The sequence below is a fragment of the Panthera uncia genome, chromosome F1 (genome assembly GCF_023721935.1).
Source record: "Panthera uncia isolate 11264 chromosome F1, Puncia_PCG_1.0, whole genome shotgun sequence".
NCBI lineage: Eukaryota > Metazoa > Chordata > Mammalia > Carnivora > Felidae > Panthera > Panthera uncia.
In genome coordinates this window covers 33,595,689-33,622,242 of record NC_064813.1, presented here as the reverse complement: position 1 = coordinate 33,622,242, position 26,554 = coordinate 33,595,689, and the positions used below count along the sequence as shown (strand labels likewise).

Genomic DNA, 26,554 nt, shown 5'->3' with positions numbered 1-26,554 from the left:
GTTTTGTGTGTCTCTGTTGGTATAAACACAATTACATGAATGTTATTGAGAACAGGGATTTTTATTAAGGGAGAAAGGACATACAGATGTGAGATGATTGAGGCGAAGAAACACCTGTGGCTCTGCATTTGTATCGGAAATGTTATTATGAGATCACGATCTATATTATCCTTTGAAAAATGCATGTTTACTGGCTCTCTGTATGGAAAAGACCTAAAAATAATGAACAGTTCAGTAGCCTGGAACAGCCCTGGCTCCCAGATTATATTTTCTAAATACAATTTTCTCTTAAAAGGGAACAAGATTTCTCACAGAAAGGCCTAGTCCAGATCCAGCGCGGGAAATATACAAGATGAGCTTGAAATATCTTGTTGTACTGGAAAGCAAGCTAAATATTAAACCCTACTAGTGTCATGCCAGAAGGACTCAGGATCCTACTAAATTAGATTCTCTCTGACTGGAGATGGGAGAGTTCAAGCACCGAATGGATAATAACTCCAAAAGACTGAAATTCACAACAGATATATTCACATTCATGAGTTTATAAGGATACCTCTGTTGGTGATTGGAGGAACCACCTCATTATTTTTGAATTAATAAATAAAAGGGAAACAAAGCAAGCATTTACCCTGCTTCTCATACGTAGTCTGCATTTCAGGTCTATGATGAGGGGAAGCGTCTCTTTATAAAAGTATTACAGACAACAAACAAGGACACATTTTCAGCCCCTAATTGGGGTTTCCAGGTTTAGCAAATAAACAGATAGGGCTCCCAGTTAACTACACATTTCAGATGAACAACAAATAATTGCTTAGTACAGGTATATTTGGGATATACTTCCACTAAACACTAGTTTGCTGTTTATCTGAAATTGAAATGTACCTGGGAATCCTACATTTTATTTGCCAAGCTGACATTGAGTTAACAAATCTAGACGATGATCGTTGATACTCCTAACATCACAACAAAAGAACCAGCCAGACGCTGCGAACCTCCTCATAGAAATACATACCGCGGCCCGTGAAGTAATTTTGTCAAATTATTGAACCTGAATCAATCAAGCCTGCAGATCTAACTATCAATTTACAGGAAATACAGAGGGACAGAGGAACATGTTAAATGATATGCAATCAGCAAAATCCAGACTGTCAGAAACATTATACAGCAAATGATCTAATCTTAAGACTAAAAAGTTACAAGGGGAAAACAGTAGAAAGGAAAATTGAAGGGGAACCTATAAATTAGAAGAGACTTAACGGACATATCAACCGATTGTAATGTGTGGACCTTTTTTCATACCATCTGCCACAGAGAAAGACAAAGACAGAGACAGAGAGACAGAGACATAGATAAAGATTGACTTTTAGCATTATAGAATTATTTTTATATTTTGGGGGGAGCATGATAATGCCCTTATGGTTATTAATTTTTCAGAAAGTGCCCCTTTTTAGAGATACACGCTGAAATAATTTAAGATTAAATATGATTCGCTTCAAAATAATTGGGATGGGGGTGAGGTGGGTGGAGGGTAGATAGTGCAAGAATGACTGTATTGGTCGTTATTGAATCTAGGCGAGGCATTCATTGGACTAGTTTGATACATGAGTGTTTATTATACTGATATTTATGTTTTTGCATATACACAGAGTTATTTATCATAAAATGTGCTTTTTTTTTTTTTTATAAAAGAAACACATCTCTGTTGGTTGATTCAGTGGGACAGCAGGAGCCTAGGTGTGTCCCTATAGGAATTCATTTTCATTTCACAAATACCACCCGGAGCGGGTATTATCTTTATCCCTGTTGTACAGATGAGGAACCGGGGCAAGGCAGGTCGGGGAGGTTGCCCAAGGTCCCCTAGGAGTAAGCGGCGGAACCAGGGATTGAACTCAGGGAGTTGAGCCCCAAGCATTCTGAGCCCATGATCTGATGCACTACGCAGCCCCTACACAGGCAGAGTGGTTCGGGTGCCTTGGTGTGTGGTTACTACTTGGGAGGATGAGGCCCTGTGCAGTCCTGCACGCCGAGCTGTGCTCTTGGCAGTGACTGTCCCGTCATTGGTGTGCGCTGTGCTGTGTGGGCCTTCTAGCCACATTCTAGGCACATGAGATGTGCCATCTGACTGCACGGGCTTTAAGGTCATGTCTCATTATGACCTTCTATGACTCCAGGTAGTTTTCGTCCCTGCTGAAGTGACTGTCCTGAGTGTGATATACTTCACCTCCAGGAGCTATGAAAGCAGCTAGAAGAGAAACCAAGAACCCAGGATAAGACAGCAGCAGGGCCGGGAACTCACAGAGGCTGATATTCCTCCATCAGGGCCCATCTCTCCCTCGCCTGGCCCCTCCCCTACAGAAGGCAGCTTGCCGATCACGTGCCCTCTGTTTTCCAGGTAAGACAATTGGTTCAAATATTTGCAAAATGTTTTCATCAGCTTCTGGGTACAAACACGGTTCCCTTTGCGAATACCTGCTCCACTCCCCAAGGAAATAATGCCTGCCAGCACTGTGATTTCCAACATTGCAAGCCCTCCAAGTCCTTCCCCAGATTCCACCAGACCTTCCCCAAATTGTACTCTTGCCAAGAGCTGGAATTCCAACGTCTCCCCTTGAAGAATATAACCAAATTTCTTCCATACCCCAGCTCTTCCCTTTCATAGGAGCGCCCCCTGCTCTGTTGCCTCACAAACCTCTTTGAGTAGAAGGATTTGGGGGTCATGTTCAAAGGAACTGTTACAGGTGCATTGGCTTTATCAGTTTACAGGAAGGAAAGATGGGTTCATAGGCAAAGCTGTTTTTTTTTTCCCCCCTCAGATCGGGGACAATCTCATGGATTGGCTGACACACATGTACTATTTTTTCATAAGTCAGAACTATCTTTGGAACTGCCAAGAGTCAATTCCAACTCTCTGTTTGGATAAGATGGAGGTTTCAAAGGAAAGTTTTCCTTGGCAAAACGTATGTCTTGGCTCAAACAGTCCAATGATGAAAATACCCAAGACCAAAGGCAAGGCAGGGCTGCTTCCAATTACTGGGGTTGAGCTCGTTGGGAATAGGCCTCATGACATTCCTTGGATTGGGAGCAGACAGTATTTTGATTAGCAAGCCGGAGGAAAAAGAGAGAGAGAGAGAGACCATTTCTCTGCTGTTTGGTGGACTTTCCCAATTATGGGAAGGTAATTCAAGTCTTTGGTGATTTTGGAAGTCTTCCCATTGGAAAAGTCCTGTTGATTTTTGGTGTTTGGCTTATTCTGGAGCATCGAGCGTCCGGAGAGTTCTGGAGACAGCGAAATCTAAGTTGTTCGAGGGCGAGAGAAGAATTCTGGGACGAGTGGCACTCGCAGATGTGTCACCCGGGACTTGCCCGAATGCCTCAGAACCGAGCTCCGGATCCTCGTGTGAATTGAACTCATTACCAACAAAAGAGGCCCAGCCAGGGTTGCTGGCAGAGCAGGTCAAAAATCTCTCTAAGGCCAAGAGCCCGAAGAAGCTTAAGTCAAGTCAACAGAAAATGAACTCAGAAGGGGGGAAGGGTGGGGAAGAACGATAGATGGCTCTTTTTGGATGGCAAGCCCGTGACTTCTTTGCGGGGCTTGGCTGATGATCCCCAGTCCCTGATAAGGAAGCTGATGCCGTTGGTCTAGACAACTCACTTCATACAGGTCAAAGAGGGTCCACCTTGCCTTTTGATCCTTGACACCACTCTGCGCTCCTTTCTGGATGTGACATTTGCTGAGGTATTTGGATAGGGATGAAATGAGGAAGCGTTGACTAAAATCAGTCATTCCCACCTTTTAGAGTTTTATTTTCTTTTCTTAATTTGCAAACAGCTGCGTGTGGCTCAACATGTGCCCTTGGGTGGCCCTCTTCCCACCCAGGCCCCCATCTCCTCCAAAATGTCACCGAACTCCCACACTGGTCTAGCCCTATGGGTCTTCGCATTAGCATCTATTTGACCCTGGCCGGGCCTCAACCATCTCAGTTACAGAGAAGGGGTGCAGCTCCTCCCTGCTTTTCCCAGTAGGTGAAAATATGCCACATGAACAAATGAATGGTCATCTTGAGTAAAATCTAAGATACACCTTTGATAGATGCATACCTATTAGAATACAATTCTTCCGGTCCCTTTGCAAATGGAGACATTTGGGTGAGTTGTCCTGACCACTTTGACACGGGCCATGAATGGCTTGGTTACCAGTTGGATCACAGTTCTCCACTCTTCCCTTGGGGCAGTGGCCGCTTAATCAACATCTCCAAGTGAAGGTCCCCTCACAGCCTCTGCCACCTAGATGAGAAAATGGAAGGGGCCTTCTGCTGGCCCCTCGCCCGAGACCAGCCTTTCACGTGGAGGGAGGTGTGGGAGGGCAGAGAATCACCAATGCCGAGTTGCTGGACTCCATATTATCATGGCAGCTGCATCCACAGCCCTCCCTCCCTCACTTACCTTCCCAGCCTGCCTCGGGCTTTCTGCAGCACGGAGAGAATGTGTCTGTTAGGGATCAAACACTGGCAGGGTTGGGCAACTTCCAATTTCATTTCCTGAAAAAAGCACACAAAAAAGAGCCTTGTTGTGACAAAGCACTCTTCCTAGGACAGATCCGTAAGGCTGCGGTCCTTCTGATACAGATGGGAGGCTGAGAGGGCAACGGGGCAGGTTCTTCTCAACTCCAGTGTGAGGAGCCCACCCATCCCCGCAGCACTGTCCACTCCTTTGTCCCGGTCTCCCTCCCCTCAGACACAAGCTCAGAGGCCAAGGGCATCGTCCATACCTCTACCTTTCTCTTTACTCTTCTTCTCTAGGTTCCGGCTTCTCCAACTGTCCGCTTGACTGGGACTTGCTCTCCTCCACACTGAGGACTTAGCGAAGTTGATTTCCACATTTGGAATGTCCCTGCCATTCCATTCTGGAAAACCTGCCCTTCTCTGTTCAAAAATCTAGCCCTGTTTCACTGCCTTCCGGAGCTTGCATCACTCTTGCACATCTGCAAGGCTCCATTTGTCACCGCATCATAAAATGTCAGAGCCGGGTGGCCTTAGAAATCTCTAAGACTGTCCCAGCTGTCTCATGTTCCTTTGGGGAAACTGAGGCCCAGAGTGGGGAAGGAACTTGTGCAATCATGAAATGAGAAACTGATAGAGCCCTGGTTACAATTCAGAGTGCACACCTCCTGGTCGAGGACTCCGTATTCTGTATGAACCTGTCTTGCTGCTGCTTCTTCTTTTTTTGTTTTTTCTTCATGCATTTGGCCACTTCCCCATTGGTCTCTAAACTTGCTGAGGGCAATCACCTCTCTTTCTCACTCGAGAGGCTTCGCGGTGACCCCACAGCCAATACCGCACACTGTGGGCACATGACATACGACATAATTTCATTCCACCTTCGCGAAGACACTCCCCAACAGCAACAGAGCTTTAATTGCTCCCCTGTGTCACGTGACGAAACTTCGGCGCAGGGAATTCAACGGCTTGTCTGAGGACATCCAGACGCGGCGGCTCACGTGGGAAAACAGAAGACGTCGGCGCAAAATCACCACGCAGGCAATGAAACTGATCGTTACCTAACAAGACCTGTAGCCAAGGGAACTCTGATGCTCAGAGAAGATGATGGTGTTCTCATGGTTCAGTGCCCTGTGCGACATTTCCCCGTGGCTCTCCGCTCGCCGGATGCCTGATTCTGTTGTTTGGTGCTTTAAAACCGGCAGTGCCCGGAGGCCTGGCTGGGTCAGGAATGGCTGGCCATTAGCCCTGATTATTTAAGCAAACTTGAATTCTTCTTTCCCAGTGCCCCTCCTCTCCCCCACCCGATACGCTTGCCGCGTGCAGACTGTGCGTGGGTTCCTAGGGGGATGCTGGGCTCCCAGACAGCGGGGCTTTTCTCCCCTCCCCCGCCCTCCTTACCATTTGTGCTGGGGGGAAATGTAGTCACATCATTTGCATTTATCACGGAGAATATACCGCCTTGTCTGTAGCCTTTAGTCTGACTGAATTGCTTTTCTGCTTCATGAGACACACAGCGTGCCAGCCCAGCGCTCCCCTCTCCCCTTCACCAGCGTTGGCGTAACCCACTTTGCTCTCCATCGCATTTATCATATTGATCGTATAAGAAATAGATCATAAGCAGAATGAAATTACTGAATGCAATGATCTGGGGCATCCTATGGACCGGATCAATCTTGGGGCAGCCAGGAAAAAAAGTCCCTTGCTGTGACGTTTTCCAAAGTTGATTTTCATTGCAAATAGAAATTTCCATCGGCTGACGGACAAGAGAGAGACAGATAGAGAGAGAGAGAGGCAAAATAGGAGCTTGATAAGGCCTCATAAGACTCGTTCATTAGGAAGGAGACTTCCTTAGCTGGAACTCACTTGAAATGGATGTTTGAGGCTCTAGTTGTAACAATATTTTCTCCTGCCTATCTCCAGTTCTCCAAATTGTTCTACTTGTGTGTGTGTGTGTGTGTGTGTGTGTGTGTGTGTTTGGGGCGTGGGGGTGGTTACGAAAAAAGGTAAGACTCTCGCTTATTCAGAAGACGGTCAAGGACCGTTTTCAATCTCCTATAAACGCCCGGCCTGAGCTCTGCTGGTCTTTGTCACCTTGGCCCCAGCAGTGTCACTGGGAGGCTGGAGTTTTAACAGCGCTGTTTGTACAGGACAGTGTGGGACTTGTTTATGAAACTGTTTCTTGAAAACATAAGCTTGAAACCCTCATACCTCCCAGGACTGAGGCTCCAGACATGACCTCTGCCATAATAAGAACTTTCTCTGTGTCTGGAGACAAGGCTGGTGAGTTCAGCTGAGACTGGAAACCCAAGTGAACAAGGTCCCTGGCAGCCTGCCACCATCTCAGACTGAAGCAGAAACCCACAGTGGGAATGTGGTCCGAGGCCCCGCTCACCCCCTTCCCACTGTGAAATCCATCCCTAGACACTGAGACTCAGTGCTATTGGCTTTGGCAACATTCGTCATGCCAATAAACTCATTGAAATTGAAGAAACCAGAGGGGAGAAGGGGAGTAGAAAATAGAAGGGGGTGAGGAGGGAGAGAGGGAGGACAGCGTACAAAGAACAGCAGGGAAGAGGGGCTGCCCTCAAACCCTCCAGTGAGCTTAATGGGAGAGACGTCATGGATGCCAAATAGCTGAGTTCACGGAGAAGGGAAGGCACAGGCACGAACAGACCCCCTCCCAACCCCTAAACCCGTCTCTGTCCGCTCCCTGAGTCTGCTGAAGCTTCCATGCCCAGAGAAACGTCTCTGGAAGCCTCCTCGTGACACAAATGGCCAAGCGAACGGATACGCGCACGTACACACACACTCCTCTATTAGTGAGATAACGGAAAGTGGAAACACACAAAATATACCCACCAGGACCATGGGGGAATACATCAGCCACTCAGAACGTGTCTAAACCAGACGACACCCAGGCTGGGTTGAACAGCTGAGCCCCTGGACAGAGCCAGGTTCCTGCTAGTGCCGTGGTCCCCAGCCCCAAACCCGCTCTGGAGCTACGTTCTGCCCTGCGTATACTTCTTAGAGTTCCATAGTTTTTCAGAGTTACGGACACTCCTAGAATTCATCCAGGCTAGCTCAGTATTGCTTCTCCTGGATAGAGGGCTGTCTCTCCTCAGCGTAAAGACGTCCAGAAATGGGGAAGGCCAGGTTTCACAGCCTGTGCGATCAGGGAAGCCCTCTCATTGGCTGATGCTGTAGCCTTGGCTGTTTTCCTCGTCTCTGCCATGATCGGGCGTTACTGCACAGTGCCGGTCCCTCAGAGCTCTGCCCGTACTTGGTAAGGAAAACTGCCAGGCTGCCCGCTAGTATCTCCAGACAAGACAACACCTCTTTCCATCACCTCTTCCTCAACCTGTCTACTTCAAGGACTGTCTTCCCTTCCTGACAGCCCTGTTCTCTTCTTATGGTTCCTCTTCTTGCCTCTTGCTTGGGATGTTCTTCCATGGTTAGTAGAGAGCTCACTTGTCTGTCACTGACACCTGCCTTATTTCCCCACCTACCTTCTTCTCTGTTTTATAGATCAAAGATGAAAAAAAGGAGCACTTACTAGGTGAGGAGGAGGCAGAGGACCATCAGAGAAGATGGATCATGATTCTAGGTTAGCCACAGTGAGGGCAGAAGAGAGAGAGAGAGCTATGACAGAGAGGAAGACCATCCCTCGTTATGACTGCGGCATCTGGTTGGAGTTTCGAAGATCTTCTTGGCTTTTTGAAAGCTGGGCTGCGTTTGGTTAGATCAGGTTTATAGAAGAGGGTGCTAGCATAACTAAGAACCACAGTCGGAATTTAGGAAGGGGCTGCTTGCTTTTCAAAGAGAATTGATTTCATAAGCACCGATTATTCTATTGCTTTCTAATCAGTCTTCTTCTTCGTGTTGCTACTTGTCGCAAGTCTGGTCAAAAACGTGGGTTTCTCGGGGCAACCTTATCCTGGTTACTGGCAAGCATGGAGAAGCAATGTCTTCTTAGCAAAGGGTGGGTTTGCAGATGCCATCATGCTACCGAGGGAGGGAAGCATCCCGTCAGTGACCTTGGGGGGAGTCAGAGAACATGTGTCATGGGTAAGAGGATAACTGCAGTGTTTGCTGGGTTTCAGCCAGCTGAGAAATTATGTGGGCTCGGAGACTAAATTACACACGGGGAAGGGGACAGGCATGTTCCCCAATGACTCCACGGGAAATTTTTTTTATCAGCTAGGGGTTAATTTGAAACAAAAGACTGATGCTGTGAGCATGAGATTCCCGCCCTGTCTTGGGCCTGATGGATCCATTCCTTTAATGAAATGCACACAGTTTATTTTACCAACTCTAATTACGTGAAGAATGAGTGTCAGGTTTCTTTATCCTTCTGCCGGCCCTGAATCCAGGCCAACTTCACAAGACTTACGTGCACTGAGGCTAATGGAGCTTTTATTCCAATGAGTTGAGAGCCAACCCACCTTTGTAGAGAAAAGAATATTTAAAAAAAAAAAAAAGAGGAAAGAAATACTTAATGTTCGTCTAGCGAATGAAAAATTTCACAAGATAAATTAAAGTGTTTTCTGGCTGAACGGAGAAACCAGGGCAGGATGGTGGAGATAATTTTCCCAGGACTCAAAATGATTTATCTTATCTCTGTGTTCTTTAGACAAGAGGTTCCATTTATTTAGTCATTTATTTTATTAGTTTTCTGAAGATATGCCCCCACCCCCCCATACCCCCCCCCCCCCCCCCCAACCCCAACGCGAGGACTCAGCACTCAGCATAGGGAACACGGGATTGGGAAAGGAGCCTGGGATCCAGCCTGCCATTCATTCCGCCCCTGATTCTTTCTTTCTTTTTTTTTTTTAAATTTTTTTTTCAACATTTTTTATTTATTTTTGGGACAGAGAGAGACAGAGCATGAACGGGGGAGGGGCAGAGAGAGAGGGAGACACAGAATCGGAAACAGGCTCCAGGCTCCGAGCCATCAGCCCAGAGCCTGATGCGGGGCTCGAACTCACGGACCGCGAGATCGTGACCTGGCTGAAGCCGGACGCTTAACCGACTGCGCCACCCAGGCGCCCCTGATTCTTTCTTTTAACATAACACTTCAACACTCCAGACTATGGGCTGGAGAAACAGCAGAGCTCCGATGGAAAAGGTCCCTGTCCTCAGAAAACTACAATCAGCTGGGAGACAGACTGGTCATGAAGTAAGCATCATTCCCTGTGATAAGTGCTATGCTATCCGAACCCTCTCTGGTACCCACATACCCCAACCAAGAGATCCTCTGGTTGAATAGTTCTTGAAAGAGGTGAGTTTGCTCCCCAGGGGTCCTTTGACATTGCTGGTTGTCTCCCCCGGGGGGAGGGGGTGTTACTGGCACGCCATGGCCAGAGGCCAGGGGATGCCGCGCAGCATCCCACAATCCACAGGAGAGCCCCCACAACAAAGAATTTTCCAGCCCCGAACGTCCGTAGTGCCACGGATGGCAAACTGGTATTGTCCTGCCTCGCGCCAGTCCCGTGCTTGAACCAGGCCGAAAACCCTCCTGCTTCTTTCAAATCCTCCTGTTTCGTGCAGCTGCAATTTCCCTCTGGCCTGCTCTCCTAACTGGGGGTAGGACTGTACTTTGAAAGTGGCATTCGTGAGTGACATTCACTTTACGTTTCTGTGTCTTGCGGAGAGCATCTCAAACCCAGGGTGGCCTAGATGGAAACACATGATCCTGCCTCCGTGCCTCATACTCCTTTTGTTGTGGGACTTTCCTGCCACACGCGAAACTCCTCACTTGTAGAGTTCTTGGCAGTGGAAAGAATTTGGGCCTAGGTTGGGTCCTTAAATAGTTTCCCTTTTGCATGCCCCAACCATTATCCTGAATGTTTGTAAAACGGCTGCCAAGGCTTTTTTCTTCGGATCTTCATGTAACTGTATGTTACGTACCATGGAGTTATTTTTGAGCAATTAAGGCTCCCCATGCCAGATTTTCTCATCATCTACCAAAGGCATAAAGAGGGGGCCTTGTGTCTGGCTTTCCCAGAGAAGCAGATGGCATTTCGGATACTGGCAGGAGACAGGTGTGAAGTTTCAGGGGCCGGAGGGCTTTGTCTGGCATGCTATGCAAATTTGGCTACATTTTGCATCCTTCCCAGGAGCTACAACCAAATGGAGCCCGCTTTTAACATCCGTGTGTGGAGGGGACAGGGGAAGGGACAAGACATTGTGATGAAGGTGTGTGTATACGTGCAGGGGGGCGAGCAAGGCCATCTATGCACGTTGCGGATGAGAATAAAGCAACTTTTAGGCAGTAGGGAAAGCTGTTACTTTATCCTGGTCTAAATTGCTCAGAAAACCAGAGGTGGATAAATCCCTCAGGGTGAGCTCTCTTGGAAGACAGTGTGTAATTTCCCTTTAACTTGATTAGCCTTTGAGCCTGCTCACCAAACGCTACACTGGCCGGAGTTTTGTTACGTCCTGACGTGCAGAAATGAAGGCTCCTTAGCTTGCTTGCAGGAGGCCGAGACCTCTGAGCGACTAGCTTAGCTGCTAAGAGTCACGGAGAGGCCCAGCCGAGCAGTGCTGATGAATTCTTCCTGCACATAGACCATAGGTTGGCCACCCACACTTGCAATTAGTGATTTGTGTTCATTGGCTTATCCTGGATTCCACATACCGTATTCCTCTTCAGTAAGGGCGCTGCGTGCAGGTGACCAAGTGTAAAGATTTTTCGGGAACAGCTCCAATTTTGCATGCCTTTTCCCCCTTATATTTTCGAAAAGTACACCCATACTCTGTCAAACCATACGTCCCCTTTTTATGTTTTTAACAAATATGTTCCCTGCACCTATCGGATGATTTATTTTGCCGTGGAAACACCCCCTAGTCCCTGATAACCCAGAAACCAGCCTTACTTCTGTTTACTTCACGGGTTCTTCCGGAGCTCCGCCCAAGCCTCCCGATCCTAAGGTTTCGGGCTGGACAATTTCAACGCAACTTGCAACGTAGTATCAGTTCCACTTCTTTCTTCAAAAAAGCAAGGCTGACCACACCACTCTCCATTCTGGCCTCTAATGATTAGGGTTTTGCTTGCTTTTCCTGGAGCGCCCTTCCATGCCAAGGATGGGTTGCTCATAACCCCCCACTAGGTAACATATGTTACGATTTGGGCTGGACGAAGGAAAAGGCTTGGCTGAGCGGAACTCTCCCCCGTGGTTTGGTTAATACCATAAATTTTTAACGAAAATCACTGCATCTGACTGAAGAAGCGACACTTTCTTCTTGGGGGGCTTTCAGCAAAGACGGAAAATACGTGCCACACATGAGAGGAGATGTACCAGATTTGCTTGGCCTGAGCCGTCTGGGGACCTGGATACTGTTGGCAAAAGGGTCTGCACAGACAGGCCTGTTGGTCCCTCACTGAGGCCTCACACAGTCCCATCAGTGCACACCCGGGGCTCACCGGTCAGTGTTCAGTGTCTAGTTGAGTACTTGGCATTGAAGGCCGAGAGATACCTGTACAAAGACCAGGTTCCAGGCACCCACACGGAACATAGACCGCAGAGGCGGCAAAGGCCGTCTCCATCTTTTAAGGATAGAATTAACACCATTGTCTGGGCAAGTGGTTATTTCCTGAGGTAAGGACATGGGTCTTAGGAAAGCCAGCAGACACAGGACTGGGTCAGTTCATTCCTCAGAAACCTTCAATGGTCCACTTTGCAGGCATCTTCCACTTAAAACTTCTTGGCTTGGCGTTCATGGCCCCGGAGGCTCTGATTCCCACATACTCTGGCAACACGGCTTCCCACCATGCTCACTAACTTGCTCCCTGGGGAGCAGTGCGAAAGTCTTCTCCATCCCCCAAGCTGTCCAGAATGCTCCTATTCTCTTAGAATCTTCCGCCCTCCATGATTTCCTATTGAAGTTCCTGTGCTTATCCCTGATACCAAGACTGGGAGCAGGGCTGGTGTGGGAGCAAATACGAAGGAGTCTGAGACGGTAAGAAAAATTAACAAGGTGCTACTGAGTGATCTAACCCGGGTTCTGTTCTACGTCTGTCGTGGTCATCCTTGCGTTTACTATCTCGAGTCCTCACCCCTTCCGCGTGAGTCAGCGTGCTTTAGTGGACCAGCTTCTTCCCCAGTTCCAAAGTGGGGAGGACACTGAACCCATGGTCTTTGCTTTTTGGCTTTCTGGCTGACTTTTACTGTTCTTGGGAGACCATGGTCCTGTTTGAGTTCCTTTCCGGAATGGACCTCATGAGAACCCCCGCCCATGAGAGGGACAGGGGTTCTGCATTGAACCCCTAAGTAATCACCCCCCATGCCATCCTTCCAGGCCCAGCTTAACTCTCATTCTCTTTGGGTGGAATTAATTTCTCCCTTCCCTTAATCCCACAGCATTTCTATTACTTGTTATAGCTTCTCTAATTTTTTTTTTATGGTTTTATATGGTTTTATTTGACTGAGAGCCCCGTCAGGGCAGGAGCCATATCTGCTTAGGTTGTATGTCCTGAATGTTGCTGGACACACAGGAGGCCCTAACACATTAGTTGAATTCGTTGAATTTAACTGATTTGTACAGAGAGCTGAGAAAGTTCCATTTCATGTCAATGTGATAGGTATATATTTTTTTAACAGAGAGAGAGAGAGAGAGAGAGAGCTATTAAGCAGGATCTACACCCAGTGCAGGGCCAGATCTCACAACCATGAGAACATGACTTGAACTGAATTCAAGAATTGGATGCTTAACTGACTGAGCCACCCAGGCACCCCAAAACAAATCTTTTTTTTTCTTTTTTTAATTTGAGAGAGAGAGAGCACACACAGGGGAAAGGGGCAAATGGAGAGGGAGAGAGAGAGACAGAGAGAGAGAGAGAGAGAGAGGGAGAGAGAGAGAGAATCTTAAGTAGACTCCATACTCAGTGCAGAGCCTGACGCAAAGTTCGCTCCCATGACCCTGAGATCATGACCTGAGCAGAAATCAAGAGTCAGATGGACATCCAACTGACTGAGTCACCCAGGTGCCCCTTTTGTGATAGATCTTTGAGTTTGGTTCTAGGAGATGGTTCTACGCACATGTGTGTACTCGTAGGACAGAGACCCCAATTGGACGAAGAATTTGGAACAAGGTTTTCTGGAGTTAGAACCAACTCTAACTGATCCACTTTTCAGGGATCCTGGGGTTTTGCTTGTTCAAACAATTCTAGATTTAAGCATAAGCTTTTTCTCAGCTCGGCCGTTGCTTTCCTCCTAGGGGCCCCAGAGTCTGGTCACTCTTATCACAAACAGAGACTTCTCGGGACCTGCCACATCAAGGTAAAGACTGGAGACATAGCCAAAGCTCCTCCTGGCACCCCCCATCCCCTCTGTTCTCTTGGTAGATCTTTTCCCTTCCATTCCTGTGTCTCTGTCCCTATCAACTCATCTCTGAGTCGAGTTTCCCCAAAGACTGTTGGAACAGCAGTCCTGAGGGTCCCTGGGACTTTCAGTGCTGGAATGGGCTGTGATTACACAGCATGTCTCTTCCTCACGGGCTCTGGAGAGGTCTTTGTGGCCGTGATATAGCACAAGTGTGCCAGGAGGTGGGGCGTGAATGTGGGCTCTGAAGGACGCTCCCTCATCTCTTGGGCACAATTACCATTCATTCAACATCTCAAAAATTACATACCTTCACTGAGAATTTTCGTATTAGGCACGGTGCTAAAATCTGGGGTAATAGGACGGCGTGAGATGCAACCCCTGTCCTGGAGGAGAACTTAGGGGGAGAGAAAGGCGCCGACAGCTAACCGTGGAGCTGTAGAGTAAGGGCAATAGTCAAGGTGTGGATCCAGAGTGCAAAGGAGAGAGGGAGACGGAACTTGGAACATTTGTTTGGAGTCAGAACCGAAATAAATGCATTGCATGTCCGAAAATGGGGCAGCATGGTGCGCAGTTAGGATGAAGAAAAGCATGTTGGTAGCTTGGAGAAGAGTCTATCTGCAGAAGCATTAACTGGGGAGCCGGAAAGCGCTGAGTGCTGAGTGACCAAGTCAGGCAGCCGAGGTGGGAAGGCTGAGCCCTGGTTGCGTCGTCGAGGGCCTGGGTTCGAACGGAACTCACCGCGTCCCAGCTGTGAGCCTTGTACCGGTTCCTTAAATCTTCAGAACTTCAGTTACCGCTTTGCCAGCACGTGGACCATAATACCCACTCTAGAGTGCTGACGTGGGGGTAAAATTAAGGTACGGGTGTAAAGGTACTCTGGAACCTATAAAGTGAGATGTGCATGGTAGGCATCAGTTTTATATTGCGGGAAGGGAGGGCAAAGAGTAAAACCGGTTTAAGTTTAAGGCAGGCGGGTCCTGCTGAGTGGGGAATGGCGAGTTCCACTGGGAGGGGTTTGTGATTAATGGGGATGCTGAAGTGTCACAGGCGTTAACGGGCCTGTGGCGTGCACCACGTAAACGCATCAGCCTCACCTCGGTCCGGGGCGCTCAGAGTTTCCACGCTATGAAGTTGGCAGTGTGGCCGTTGACGGTTTAAAAATGGTTGCCCCGCTTGGAGATTGAGGGGCTGTTGAAATCTAAAGTATCAAATGATTTTTGCTGTCAGATGGAGTTAGACCAGGAGGCATTTTCTGTAAAACACATGTCCAATCTGGGGATGGTTTGTCATCATTGTGGCTTGAGGTTTTTACATGGTTTGTGCTTGTCATATTGATGTACAAATTCCAGGCTCGTTCTGACATTCAGGACACGAAGAGGCGTAGTTGTGCGTCATACTCCTTATTAAACGTGTTTCCTGATGAAGCTGAGAGCTCGCTGCTACTGACTTAAATGTGTTCAGGTTTGTCCGGTCACAGGGAATGAAGACACATCCGGGAGTGTTGTCGCTTGGGGTCCCGGTGTACCTTCTGAGCCGACAAGGGTGCCGGCGGGGGGCTGTTGCCGGCCAGAGGGGTCCAGCATCCGAGCAGAACCGGGCGGGGCGCGACCCCAGGAGACCAGGGCCACAGAGTGGGGCCAAAAGTCTGAATTGCAGGCAAGTAGAGAAGCGGATTGAGGCGTTATGGTACCCGGAGCCTCCAATGGAAAATGCATCAGAAGGTTAAGAGGTGGGAAGATTCATTTCAAGTTTGGCTGCAGAGTGTGAAATATACAAAGGAAAATAGATATGAGGGGGGCAAGGGATTCGGGCTCTAAGGCGCACAGGAAGCACGGGGGGCTTGCTCTCCTTTGGAGCCACTGCACCGGCTACCTGGAATGCAGGCGGAGGTCAATCTAGTCCTAGAGAGTATTTAAAGTCTCTCCACTAACAGCACATGCTTCCACTCAGCAGTAATTCAGCCCACATTTCTTGAGCATCTATTATGCGGAAGACATCATCCTAGACATTTGGGATACATCGATGATGAAGGAACTCAGAAATCCCAGCTGTCATAAGTTAACATTCCAGCAGGGTATGAAGAGAAAGGCAAGTAAACGATAAACATAATAAACAACTAAAGTATGCAGTAGATTATAAAACGACCAGTGCTGTGGGAGAAGACAAGACAGTGCAGGGGAAAGGGGGTCGGGGTAGAGTGTGGAGGTGGGGACCGGATGCGGGTAGATAAAGTTTGCATTAGGAAACTTAGGGAAAGGGGAAGTTTCTTTTCACGGTGGTGTTTGTGCAATGACTTGATGTAGCAAGGGAGTGAGCCAAGGAGATTTCCAGGAAAATATTGGTTGGGTCAGAAAAAAATAATCAGGACAAAGACCTAAGTGGGAGATCTGGTAAGTAGACCATTTGGGTTAGAAGGGAGTGAGTGGGGACCCAAGAGGGCAAATCAGTAAGAAATAAGGTCAGAGAGGCTGGGGAAGGGGCACATTGGTACACAGCTTCTGGGAAACTACAATAGGAATGTTGACTTTTACTTTGAGCATCCTTTGTCCCTAGGACAAACGTATACCTTGGGTGACCAAAAGCTAATGATGAAAGCATTTGTCAAGAAACGTATATCTTTGTTGATAGGATGGAACTGGAACATTCAGGGCCTCCTGACTGGGCTAAAATGATGAAGAGGAATGGAAAGGTAACCCTGGGATAGCTAAACACACACCCATGTAGTTCCCTCGCATTCATATCTCTGGAATGGATGTGTTGACGCCCCATTTAGATTTCTTTTCATTATTGATCCGCATCTGGCAGGGTCCCTGTCCATGGAACGTTACTGGTGTTGTCTTTCCTCCTCAGCTGTTCCCTTCTCTCCTCTCCCTTTCAGGTAGGGCAGTCACCCTGGAAGCGGAGGGGAGGAGAGATCAAGCACCAGAGGAGGGAACTGGCAACCAGCCTCGGCCAGCCACAGCAGTGGGGCAGGTCAACGCCACTTGTGTCTTCCTCTGCCGGAGATGAGCTCTCTCTGTACAGCAAGAGGGAAGAGACAAAGACCAATCAAGGCCTTTGGATCCGCCGTTTGCTTTCAAGGAGTTGTGTTTGGTAGCCTGTCAGAAGATAGTTTCCTATTAGGGCTGGTCCAGGAGGACAGAAAATCAAAGTTGGGTTGAAGGATTTGAAAGTCTGGGGGAAAACTGAATCCCCAAGCGTTGTCGGCTGGACAGCTCATTCTTGACCCAAGTCTGGAAAAATGTTTGTCTTTTCAAAGAATGTTGGAAGCCTCTTGCTTTTCTTATCTAATGTTGTTTCAAGGGCAGAAAATGCCAACTGCAGGCGTATCTTTAGGAAATTCTGGGAAATGAAATGGAATCCTCTAAGTCAAAGTTAATGGTTCCAAGTTGAGGCCCAGAGTTTTTCTGGGAAACCACCTTGTTCATGTCTATGATTAGGTAGGACTGAGTCCATCCCAGGCTGGGGGGTGAGAGCTGTGTGTGTGTGTGTGTGTGTGTGTGTGTGTATTTATGTGTATTATAGTCATCTACCAACCTTCCATAGGCTTCTGCTCTTGGAGGGCTTTCCTATATCCAGACAAATCTTCTCTTGCTTATAACACCTAGTAAGTACAGTTTCTATTGGAATAGATGCAAAACAGTGGTTTCAATCTTCCTTCAGATGGGCCTGGCTTCATTAGATGGAGTCGAGATAGACAACAGTCTACACGGTATTATCTGAGACACCCTGATCCCGTGTATTTCCTCTATGACCTATTACAGTGCCCCAAATAGCATTACAAGCAATTCATTTCTTTGCTCATTGAAACCTCGTTAAGAGACAGGCTATTAAAATGTAAATATCTCTCAGATAGAAAGCTTTAGGTAATGCCTTTTTGTTCTGTTATGACAGCTGGTTTGGGCTGATGAGATCCTTTAGGGAAAAACAATCTTTGAAACCTGATAGAACTGGATTAGAATCTTGGTTCCATCATTTAAGAGCTGTGTGACCTTGGCAACTTCTTTAACATCTCTGTTTTCTCTTCTGAAAAATAGGGGAGAATAATACCAGCTTCCAGTTTTGCCTGAAAATGAAATGAAGAAATGAGAATAAATCATTTTACACAGTGTTTGAGCATAATAAATATCAGGGTGCCTGGGTGGCTCAGTTGGTCAAGCGTCTGATTTCGGCTCAGGTCCATGAGTTCGAGCCCCGCATCTGGCTCTGTGCTGACAGCTCAGAGACTGGAGCCCGCTTCAGATTCTGTGCCTCCCTCTCTCTCTCTCTGACCCTCCCCCACTCATGCTCTGTCTCTTTCTCTTTTTCAGGAATAGATATTAAAAAAAGAAACAATATACATATCAACAGATGAGTTATGGTTAAGTGCATTGGGATGGAATTTAGGTTAATTGGAGATGGGACTACTGGGGGCAGCACAAAAGTCCCCAGGGAAGAAACGACCCCCCAAAAGCTTTATTTTGCTTCCATGACTGGCCCTCCCCAAGACCCCCTCTGCAAGCCATATGCAGGAAAATGAATGAGCAGAGAAGGAAAGGAAATGTTCAAGGTTTTCTTTCCTCTAGGTCCCTCAACAACTTTTCCTTGATCATTTCCATTTTTCCCTTCTCCCTACTTTGTCATGAATTTCTTTACCTACTACCCAGAGTACACTAAAGAGAGAAACTTGGCTTTTAGCGCGAAGATCCCATCACGTGGACAGTGGGGCAACCAGATGCCATTCTGAGTGCTGCATCAGAGTGGGTGAGACTCGGGCATCATGGCCCTGGCACGGTCCAGACTCCATTGTGCCAAGGCTCATGCTGCGTGATCACACTGCTTCCTCTTCTGAAGTCTGCTGCATCCACAGATTTAGGAACCAGCTTGATGGAAGAGAGTGGGCACTGGGGAGTTTTGGAGCATGAATCCGTGCATGCCATCTGTGGGTAGCTTTATATAGTGCAGGAGAAAGGGACAGATCAGGATGGAATGGTTGGCTTTGTTTAACTTCAATGGGAGGGAGGGGGGCAGGAGGAGTGGGGATGCTAAAATTGCCTGGCAGTGGGAAATGATAATCCTTCCCCCCTCCCCCTTTTCTCCGCCGCTGTGTTGGGGCCAGAGTAACCTATGGTTTCTCTGGAGAGGAAAACAGAGGCAGTCACGTCTGGTGATCTGATGGTCATAGGAGATAGAGATGTTGGTTTGAACTTGTGGATTCTGAGACGACACAAGAGGTTGCTGTTATTGCTGGGTAAGAGAGAGAAAGATAAGAGGCAGGACGCTACTGCTGGGGGTCATCAGTTCATCCTCTGTGTCCATGGGTATGAAACAAATCCAGACAGCTGGAGAACACTTGGGTGGAGATCTCTCTCCTTCATATACTGTAGGGAAAGGGCTGCAGTCTGTAGGGAAGCCTTTCGAGGGGATACAATTACTCGGTAGTCTTAGAATCATTAAATCCCAAACCCTCCCCAGAGTTGGTGGGGGGTTGGTCCACGGAAGAGGCCCCCTGGACTTCTAGCAAAGCTTAGAGCAGCTCATGGTAATGACATCTGAGTCTTTCAAGAACATGTGCTCTCTCTCACAACAGATATGGAGTCAGAATTGCTGTTGGTAGACGATCCAGTGACGGCTTCTCTTGGGGATTATCCTGAAGTTGGAGGGTTCTCCTGGTCTCTACAAGGTAGCCTTTACCAGGATCTAGCATGCAGGGAAATAGACCCGGACTCGAAGAATTCAAAGTTTAATTTATTCTTAAAAGGGGATCAGCATATTCTTGCAACCTTCCAAACCTACTTTGAAAAGAAAGACATCACATTAAAACTTAAAGGAGGGGGTTCCTGTTCTCTGTCACTGTTTCTAGAAAGGATGTTACGGTTCTCTGGTTCTTTGGATGACAGCTTTCCTAATGTTTTTCGCCTTTCCAGAAGGATTAGTGCATTTCTAAGCTCTGGCATGTGTCTCTTGTTTTAGTAGGTTTCCAAAAATGATGATTATACTCAAAGTGCAGCCCAACATCTGTGGCGATATTCAGTTTCTAGATCAGGATAGGTAAAATCATTCTCTCCTTTCCCACACTTGCTCCTTCTGAGACTATCAGCTTCTGCGCCTGGTGGCAAGGAGACCTGTGGTTCTATCCGGGAAGAGGAAATTATATCAGTTTGCAATGACTTCTCTCCGGGCCTTTGATAGGAACTCAAGGTCAGTCAGCGTGGAAAAAGAAGTCGGCATTAGCGTGAGAACACGCTCATGTCTCAGTGCCTTCTCATATTCTCCAGGTGATCTTGGCCTAGCCCCTTAATTTCTCTAGACCTCAATTTCCTTTTCTACAAAAACCGCAAGAACAAGTGCTGTAGCCACCTTGCAGGGCCACTGGGGACGAAATGTAGGTGCTTCCCATAAACCTGGTTAGTGCACCAACTGAGACGGACACCGTGTGATTTGGGAGGCAGAGTGCTACGGTGCCCTGTGCATGGGTTTGGATTCAATTGTTCAGCCATAAATTTGGAACCCAGCTCTCCCCCACTTATTTGCCGTGGAAGCCGAGGACTTTGCCTACACCTCATTGTCTTTGGCTATAAAATGGGGATAATGATACACATGTTTAAGGATCGGTATGTGGGTGAATTGTGGTGACACATGCCCTCAACGGTCGTTTATTTCGAGTACCGTCTTGTTTGTGCCTGTCACTTGACCTTGACTCCACTAACTCCTGAGACTGTAACTCACAATGTTGGGTGCAGACTATCCAGTTTGGGTTTTTAGGGATACTGCATCAACATCTGCGGGGCATTCAAGTGAGTTCTTCCTGTTCTCTTCTAATGTTTTTTTTAATGTTTATGTTTGAAGGAGAGAGAGAGAGACAGAGCGTGAGCGGGGGAGGGGCAGAGAGGGAGGGAGGCGCAGAATCCGAAGCGGGCTCCAGACTCCGAGCTGTCTGCACGGAGTCCGACGCGGGGCTCGAACCCGCGAACCGTGAGATCACGACCTGAGCCGAAGTGGGACGCTCAATCGACTGAGCTGCCCAGGCGCCCCTTTCCTGTTCTCTTTTGGAAAGCACATTTCCTTGGACTCACTATTATTCCATAAGTCTAAATTCTTAGGCTTTATCCATCTCAGGGATCTCAAACTCACATGCTCAAAGAGTGGGGTCTATAATATTCAACAGTGTCCATCCAAAGGCTTTCAAATTAAAACGAAAAAAATAAAGACAACCAGAGACATACTTTGCGAGACAAGCAGCCTGACTTGGTTCCAGGGGGGCTAGTTTGAGACTCTTGCTTGATCAGTCTTTATCACGTAGGTTAACCCTGTTGTTGGAGGGGATACAGAGTGATTGGTGCTCCTGTGCTCTATTGGCAAACTTGTGACTCTGCATGGCCCTATCTTATAAAACTGACATTAGTCTGTAATGTTAAACATTCACTTTCCCTATCGCTTTGCAACTGCACTGCTGTATAAATACCCAAGAGATACTTCTGTATATGGCTACTAGGATATATGTATGAGAATATTCATAGCAGCCCTGTTCAGGAGCAAAAATGCAAATAACTCAAGTACCCGCTGACGGAGAAGTGGGTGAATAAAACTGCGGTAAAATGGGTCACGTCGGGAATAATATCTAGCAGACAAGGGGAATAAACCACCCCTCTGGGCAATAATAGGGATGAAACTTAGTAGAAGAATATCAAGTTTTTTGAAGTAAGGCACAAATGCTTTATGTAGCGCGATGCCCATTTTATATGGCTAAAGACTAAAACACAAATATGCTTTTTAGAAATGTATATAAAAGAAAGCAGATGGTTTCCTTTAGCGCGGTGTCGGGGCGTGGGATGGGGAGTAGGTCGGTACAAGGTAATGGAAAGTGCTTTGTAAACGCTGGCGTGCAACATAAATGTAAGGGGTTGCTGTGATAAAGACATCACTAACACTGATAGCTCGTTGCTAAGTTCCTGGGTTATTATTATGGGTTTGCACTGGGAGGAGCGTGTGTCTTTGGGCAATTTGCAATACCTGACTCCCTTCTTCCAACTTCTTGCCATTTTCTCCCCTTCACTCTGTGTTAGTGAGTATGTTCCCAGGGAACAGGCATATATACACTATCAACAAAAACAAAGGTCAAAGTATAAAAGTAAACTTCACACATAATTGCACATGCCCTTTCCCTACACACACACACATACACACACCCCTATGCCACAATGTCATGTGCCCCTAACCCAGCTAGACATGACTTCTGGATCCTCTGTTGTTTTGGGTTATTGATGACACTCTATTTCTCTAATAAAGCAGGTGATAATCAATTTCTGAGTAATGATTGATTCTGCCCCCCCCCCCCGCCATTTTTTCTAGGTTGTAATTAAATAGCCATGCAAATAGCTATATATAATGCTACTAGAGGATAGGCGACTACTTTAGGTGAGGCAGAGAGATGCTTCTTTACTATCGATGAGGTGTCTATCATGTGTCAGGCACTGTACCCAGGGCTGGAGATACGGCATGAACACGCCAGCCTCTGCCCTAGGGGGAGCTCACAGGCCGGCTGGCAATGGGAGCCCTCCAAAGGTGGTGAAATATCCTGGCTAAGCAGTCTCCTCGGGGTCCTGCAAAGGCGCGGACAAAGGAAACTCCCTGAGCCTGAAGGTAAGGAAAGGCATCCTGGAGGAGATGATCCCTGGCTCTGAAGGAACCGGAGTTGAGAAGCTGAAAAGCATGAACAGGCAATGAACAACACATTCAGAGCAGAGATGAAAAGAGAAAAGAAAGAGAGAGAGGATGGCTGCTGGGGGCCAATGGAAACTTCTGATGGATGGAAAGGATGTTGTGTGTGTTGGGGGGGGGGGGGCGGTGGGAACCGGTGAAGAAGGCAGGAGCCAGTTAATGAAAGGCCTTTGGATTTTATCCTAAAGTCAATGGGGAGCCATTTAAGGATTTAGCCAGGGGCATGACATAAGCAGATTTAAGTTTTAGAAACATCACCCTGGCAACAGTATTGAATTTTAGAGGAAGGGACCAGAGGCAGCAAGACCATTAGGCAATGGTTTCCCTATTCTTTCCAAAACATTGTCACTCCTTTGAGTCAGGCAAGGAGGTTAACCAAAAGAGTCTATGGGAAGCCATCTTTTATCCCTTGCTTAAAATATCAGGTGTGAGGCTGCCTGAGTAGCGGGGAGTGGAGCAGTGAGGCTCTATTTCGAGTCTTTCTCCTGCTTTGCTCTCTTGACAAGTTCTCCTTCTCTGGACCACAGCTTTCTCTTCCATTAAATAAGGAAAGGCATTTGCGATGCTTCTTTCTTCTGGAAGGAATATTATGGCAGTTGCTCCTGAAGGTGTCTGAGTTTGTTAGAAAATGGAACCACCCACATGCCATTTATTATTCATAGTTTGGAGAAACATTCAACATTGGACCAGGGGAGGGAGAACTTCCGGATGTGCATTAACTCCCCAAGCCGGGTCACAAAGTTCTCTTTCTGCCTCTCCCGACAGCCTCTGCTCCTGGCTCTGCAAACCGTGGGTCCCCAGTGCTTTGTGAAGTCATGTCTCTCTCTCTTTTTTTTTTTAATGAGACTGATGGTTAATTAATGAAGCTTTGGCCTTACTAATAAAACAAGTTTGGGAAGAGATTATTCTGCTTCATGAGTCCCTGGAACACTAATCAGGGGACAAGAGCTTGAATTGGCTCTTTGGGTCTTTTTCTGATGTTTGAAAACAGCCCCTTACTGATCTTTTGCCCAAATGCCTGATTTTTTTTTTTTTTTTTTTTTGAGGTTGGCCTCATTTACGGTGGTGGCTGTGGCATCCACAAATTTTCTTAGTCAAAGGGGACTTCCTGGTCACATCCAAGCCCACCAGATGTGATGGTAACCATGGAAACCAGACATCTCAGGGTGCTTCCCCAAATGATATTATGTGACACAAACTCCCATCTCCCTGGAATAGTTTAGACCAAGTTTCCATGGAAGCAGGAGAACAGAGAAGTTGACTCTGGATCATTCTGGTAGCCTAAGGATCCTTGTGTTGAATTCTTTGGAGCCAGAATAACAGAGTGATTGGTACCGAAGACTGGTTTTCAGAGAAAACACATCTAATATTTATGGAGTCATAACCATGTGCCAGGCACTGTTCTGAGCGATTTACTTCTATTAACTCATTCAATCCTTATAACCACTGTATTATAATCTGCACTTCAACCCTGCATGAAACTGTCTCCTATCTAGAACCACAGGCCCAAGATTTTGAAATGACCTTAAGCGATCGCTTGCTCCAGACTCTGTCTCTAGGCAGTTGAGGTTTTAATATATGTTTTCTACTTATTAAGCAACAGGGGCCCAAGGGGTTAAGAAAAGTGTCCAAACAAGGAGATGTTAAATACTTGGAGGGAAGGGAGCCCCCTTAAGGGATAGGAGAAGCTCCTCTCCTTGCTGGCTCTCTCCCTTTTCAAACGTGCCAAGCAAAACACGCCCTCCTGTTCTGTCTTCCACAATCCTGCTTTCCCTCCACCTAGGAGTCTGCTTCATTTCCCCTGATTCTCCAAGGCAGGCCCAGATCTGGGTTTATATATGTGTGTGTGTGTGTGTGTGTGTGTGTGTGTGTGTGTGTATTTTTTTTTAATGTTTATTTATTTTTGAGAGAGAGAGAGAGTGAGAGAACATGAGTGGCGGAGGGGCAGAGAGTGAAGGAGACACAGAAACCGAAGCAGGCTCCAGGCTCCGAGCTGTCAGCACAGAGCCTGATGCGGGGCTTGAACCCACGAGCTGTGAGATCGTGACCTGAGCCGGAGTCAGATGCCCAACCGACTGAGCCACCCAGGTGCTCCCGGGCTTATATTTGTTTTAAAGAAAAGCTTTTAGAGACCTACGTGCCCTTCTATTTATGACTAATTGGCTTTGATGGGGACTCAAAGGACAATATTTCCAAGGATTCTTTCGCCCTACGACCTGGCCCCTATGAGCCTGCAGCCTGGCCTCGGCGTGCCAGGCTCCAGTGGGAGGTCCTGCTTGGACAGGGCACTTGGAGGCACTGGGTACTGAGGGAACCCAAGTTACTGAATCCTGTTTCAGTTAAATTTCTACCACCCACCCTTCTCTTTTTGCTGCAAATCAGAGATCAGTTTAGACATCTAGGATTCAGATGTAGCTATTTTTTCTTTCTGTTAATTCAAGGCAGGTAAGGAACATCCTTTCTATCTAAAGACGGTGGCCAACCTGCCTCTGCTCTCCATGTCTTTCCCAGTCTAACCCCAGCTTTTCTTCACACACACACACACACACACACACACACTGTGTGCTCATCCTGATCTCATGGCCCATCCCTCACCCATGGGATAAAGTAAATCTAAAATGGCTGGCAGGCCATCGTCCCACATTCTGTGCCCCCCACTTTGCATTGGCTTCCTCTATGTGCTGTTCTCTAAGCTACTCCAGAAGCTGATTGTGCCAAGAGGCCGCAGGCCCAGGAGAGGGGCCATCCAGGCTCTGGGTTCTCTCTCCTCCCCCCCGAGGTCCTCAGCATGAGAGAAGCGCAGGAGAAACTCAGACTGGTGAACTGTGCTTCATACACGGGGCATCTCTGTTACACGAAGCTGAGCCCAATTCACAGAAACAAGCTTCAAGTACAGAAAAGTTGTCATCTTAGGGCACTGCTCCTCCCCACACCTGATCATGGGTGGGTCCTGTCAGTTCTACCTCCAGCATAGCCCTTAAATCCATCTGCTTTTTTCCAACACCCCCTGCACCCCGTGCCCTCCCGAATCCACATCAATATCATTTCCCTGCTTGGACAACTGCAGTAATTTTCTAGTTGGTCTTCCCACAGCCCTCTGGAACCCCGGCGATCCATTCTCCACATTGCAGCGAAGTGATCTTTTTCATAAAGGAAATCAGATCACTCCCCTGCTTAAAAAGCTTCGCTTACTCTTAAATGAAACCTACCTGCTTAGCGTGGTGCTTCAAACCCTGCACCATGTGGCCCCGCCCTGGCTTCCTCTCTCCCATTTCTCTTCCCGCACGCTCTTCCCATTACGCACCAAGCATGGTGGCCTCCTGTTGGGTCTTTGCACAGGCCAAACTTGCTCTGGTTTCAGAGGCCCTTGTTCTTGCTCTTGCCTGTTACAGGGTTTCTTATTCACCCTTTAGGTCTCAGATCCAATGTCACCTCACAATAGAAATCTTCCCTGACAACCAGGTCCAAAATAGTCCCATCTTGGGCCTCTTTCTATCAGATCATCTTGTGTGTGCCCTTCATAACATTTGTGCCCATCTGGAATTGTCTTGTTTAGGGGCGCCTGCGTGGCTCAGTCAGTAGAACCTCCGACTCTTGATTTTGGCTCACGTCATGATCCTAGGGTCACGGGATCGAGTCTCACGTTGGGCTCCATGCCGATCGAGGAGCCTGCTTAAGATTCTCTCTCTCCCTCCACATGCCTCTCACCCCTGCTTTTGCACTCTCTCTCTCTAAAAAAAAAAAAAAATAGAATTGTCTTGTTTAGCTATTTGTTTATCTATTGTTATCAGGTCCTTGATTATTTTCTATATCTGTAAATAAAATTAAGAAAGGCAGGTTAATATTTGGTTCCCTGCTAATCCTGTTAAGCTTGGAGTTTGGTAGGCATTCAGTAAATATTTGTTGAATGAATGAATGAATGAATGAACATTTTGACTCTGGACAAGTTGAAGTTCTCAAATTTTGGAGCATCTATTACACTCTGGGTCGTCCGTTATATAAGCCAAAAGGTTGCACATAGTCTTTGGCACA

General features: G+C 47.4%; 1 long non-coding RNA gene across 1 annotated transcript; it reads right to left on the bottom strand.

The window, feature by feature from the left end:
* Positions 1 to 17,537: 17,537 nt before the first annotated feature.
* LOC125925332 (uncharacterized) lies at positions 17,538 to 26,183 on the bottom strand. Its single transcript, XR_007458786.1, has 2 exons — positions 25,732 to 26,183; positions 17,538 to 17,888 (listed from the first exon to the last, which is right to left on the bottom strand). It is a non-coding gene; the product is annotated as an uncharacterized LOC125925332 (long non-coding RNA).
* Between the last annotated feature and the right edge of the window lie 371 nt (positions 26,184 to 26,554).